Raw genomic sequence first — 4,466 nt, forward strand, 5'->3', positions numbered from 1 at the left:
AACAGTTATATTCAGAATATTTAATCATAAATCAGCAACATATTCTTTTCATGTGCACATGGGAGATTCTCAAAAATAGATCACATACCAGGTCACAAATCAGACCTCAACAAGTACAGAGAGACTGAGATCATACCATACATCATTTCTGACCATAATGCTAAAATAATATGTTGCCAAACACAAGAAAAAAATTGGAAAGACCACAAATACATGGAGGTTAAATTGCATGCTACTAAACAATGAACGTATCAGCCAAAAATCAAAGAAGAAATATTCAAAAAATAAGGGGGAAAAAGTGGAAAAAAATGTAAACAAAACAGTCCAAAACCATTGGATACAGCCAAGGCATTCATAAGAGTGAAATATATAGAAATACAGATTTACTTCACAATGCAAAAAAAAAAAAAAAAAATCTGAAATAAACATCCTAACCATACATCTAAATGAGGTAGGAGAACAGTTAGAAAAGCCTAAGGCCACCAGAAGAAGGAAAATAATCAAGATTTGAGCACATGCAAATGATATAGAAACAAAAAAAATTGAACAGAGAAACCAGAAGCAAGTTCTTTGAAAAATAAAAAAATAATAAAATTGATAAACCCTTAGCCAGATGAACTAAAATAGAAAAGACAAAGGACCTCGATAATAAAATCACAAATGAGAGGGGAGAAATAACAACCAACACCAGAGAAATTCAAACAATTATAAGAGAACATTATGTAAAACTATATGCCAATAAATTGGGCCACGTGGAAAAAATGGATAAATTCCTAGAAATATATAAACTACCAAAGCTGAAATAGGAAGAAATAGAAAACTTGTACAGACTGATAACCAATCAGGAAATTGAATCAGTAATGAAAAATCTCCCAGCAAACAAAAGTCCAGTACCAGACGGCTTCACAAAGAAATTCTACCAAACATTCAGCAAAGAATTAATAACTATTCTCAATCTGTTCCAAAAAAGCAGAAATAACAGTAAAACATCTAAATTCATCCTATGAGGTCACCATTATATTGATCCAAAACCAGACAAAACCCCACTGAAAACAAACATTATCACAGATGGATATAGATTCAAAAATTCTCCACAAAATAGTGGCAAATCAAAACTAACAGTATATTAAAAGAATCATTCACCATGATCATGTGAGATTTATTCCTGGATTGCAAGTGTGGTACAAATTTGCAAATCAATCAACATGATACACCACATTAATAAAACAAAGAATAAGAATCATATGATACTGTCAATAGTTGCAGATAAATCATTTGACAAAGTACAAATCATGATAAAAACCTTCAATTAAGTGGGGTTAGAGAGAACATAGCTCTACATAATAAAAGCCAAATATGAAAAACCCATAGCTAATATTATCCTCAATGGGAGAAAACTGAGAGCTTTTCCTCTCCAGTCAGGAAGAGGATATGGATGTCCACTCTCACCACTGTTATAACACAGTACCAAAAGTCCTGGTCTCAGCAATCAGGCAACAAAAATAAAGAGAGGGTATCCACATTGGCAAGTAAGAAGTCAAACTTTCACTATTTTCAGATGACATGATACTCTATGCAGAACACCCAAAATATTCCACCCCAAACTTGCTAGAACTAATACATGAATTCAGGAAAGTCATGGGATACAAAATCAACGTACAGAAACTGGTTGCATTTCTATATACCATAATAAAATCACAGAACGAGAAATCAAGGAATCTATCCCATTTACAATTGCACCAAAAATTATAAGACACCAAGGAATAAACCTAAGTAAAGAGGTAAAAGATCAGTACTCTGAAAACTATAGAACACTGAAGAATGAAATTGAAGATGAGACAAATAAATGGAAAAATATTCCATGCCCATGGAATGGAAGAAAAATATTTTTAAAATGTCAATACTACCTAAAGCATCTACACATTTAATGCAATCCCTATCAAAATACCACCAGCATTTTTCACAGAGCTAGGACAAACAGTTCTAAAATTTGTATACAGCCACAAAAGACCCAGAATAGTCAAAGAAATGTTGAAAGAAAAAAGCAAAGCTGGGGCCATCACAATTCCCTACTTCAAGTTATATTACAAAGCTGTAATCATCAACACAGTATGGTACTGCCATAATAATGGACACATAGATCAATGGAATAGGTGAGAAAACGCAGAATGATCCCACAACTATATGGTCAACTAATCTTTGACAAAGCAGAAAAGAATATGCAATGGAAAAAAAAAGACAGGGTCCTGAAGAAATGGTGCTGGGAAAACTAGATAACAGCAAACAAAGCAATGAAACTGGACTACTTTCTTACACCAGATACAAAAATAAATTGAAATGCATTAAATACCTTAGTGTAGAACTACCCTACAATCGAGAATTTGCATTATTAGGTATCTACCCAAACGATTAAAAAATACAGATTTGAACAGGCTCATGCAGCCTGATGTTTATAGCAATACTTTCAACAATAGCCAAAGTAGAGAGAGCCCTACTGTCCATCGTTTGATGAATGAATAAAGAAGTGACTATTTATATATGTAAAGGAATACTACCCAGCCATTAAACAGAATGAAATCTTGCCATTTTCAGTGATATGGAAGGAGTTAGAATGTAATATGCTAAGCAAAATAAGTCAGAGAAAACACAAATACCATATTATTTCACCCATGTAGATTGGGTTAATGTATAGAATGCTGTTCATCAAAACAGATGAACACATGGGAAGGTGGGGGGGAGGAGTGGAGAGAGAAGAGAGTGAAACAAACCATAAGAGACTTAATTATGGAGAACAAAATAAGGGTTGATGGAGGGAGGTGGGTGGGGAATGAGCTAGATGGGTGATGGGCATTAAAGAGGACAACAGTGATGAGCACTGGGTGTTGTATATAAGTGATGAATCACTGAATTCTACTCCTGAACCCAATATTGTATTGCATGTTAACTGAAATTTAAATAAAATGAAATTTAAAAACAAACAAATAAAACAAAACTATAATGAGATATCCACTCATACTGTTCCAAATAGCTGAAATTAACAACATAGTGAATAACAAGTGTTGGCAAGAATGCAGAGAAAGGGGAACCCTCTTACACTATTGGTGGGAATGCAAACTGGGGCAGCCACTCTAGAAAATAGTATGGAGGTTCCTCAAAAAGTTAAAAATAGAACAACCCTATGACCCAGCAATTGCACTAATAGGTATTTAACCATGAACGAACGAATACTAATTCAAAGGAATACATGAACCCCAATGTTTATAGCAGCGTTATCAAGAGTAGGCAAACAATTGAAGCATCCAACGTGCCCATCAGGTGATGAATGGATAAAGAAAATGTGGTGTGTATGTACACACACACACACACACACACACGCACACGCACACACACAATGGAATATTACTCCACTATCAAAAAGAATGAAATCTTGCCATTTGCAACGATGTGGATGGAGCTAGAATGTATTATGGTAAGCTAAATAAGTCAATCAGAGAAAGACAAATACCATATGATTTGTCATATTTTGGAATAAGAAACAAAAGAAATGAACATGGGGGCAGAGAGAGGGGCAAACTAAGAACCAGACTCTCAAGTATAGAGAACAAACAGATGATTATTAGAAGCGATGTTGGTGAGGGATGGGTGAAATAGGTGATGAGCATTAAAGAGGGCACTTGTGATGAGCATTGGGTATTGTATGTCAGTGATGAATCACTACACTCGATACCTGAAACCAACATTACACTGTATGTTAACTGGAATTTCAATAAAAATGTGGACAAACTCTTGTATATTAAAAAAATCTATGAGGGATATTCTATAAATGAACATAGATCCTAAAGAAACTGACATTTAAATCCCACAGAATCATTTCTTCAAACTTGCTTTATTCCAATTGTATCCTATTTAAAATTAGTGTTTATGTTGGGAAATTAAATGAGTTTGTTTTAAAACAAACCTAACAACAGACAGGACTTGCTACCACCCTCAGTTCAGTAGGTAATTAACCGTAGTAAGAAACATTTCCATGGCGACCCCTCCTAAGCAACTTTCTCTGTTAGCTCATCTGGGATAAACACAAATGGCCTGTTTGAAAACAATGCCCAAGAGTCTGGAGCACATACTATAAATAACACACCCAGAATGCATTCTCCATATTATGTACTACTGTCTTCCTAACCCAAGTGTTTTCTCCTCAGCAGCATTTTTGCAAGTGAAAAATAAACATTTCTGAAGCCAATTCTTAGATACTCATCTGTGTTTCTCTGTCCTTCTCTGAAAGTGTGGAGATTCATGTATTCCTCAATTTTTTTTATCAAGTGATATTTATCAAAATAAGGTGAGTAAAAAGACACTTGTTTTAAAGTGCCCATTCTTAGGCACGGTGGGAATGCATGTACATCACAGTGCCTAATATACATAAGTAAAGAGAAAGCATTTCATTTCAGGAAATCTTTTCTAGACCT

This window comes from Panthera onca, chromosome B2 (genome assembly GCF_046562875.1).
Source record: "Panthera onca isolate mPanOnc1 chromosome B2, mPanOnc1 haplotype 2, whole genome shotgun sequence".
Taxonomy (NCBI): domain Eukaryota; kingdom Metazoa; phylum Chordata; class Mammalia; order Carnivora; family Felidae; genus Panthera; species Panthera onca.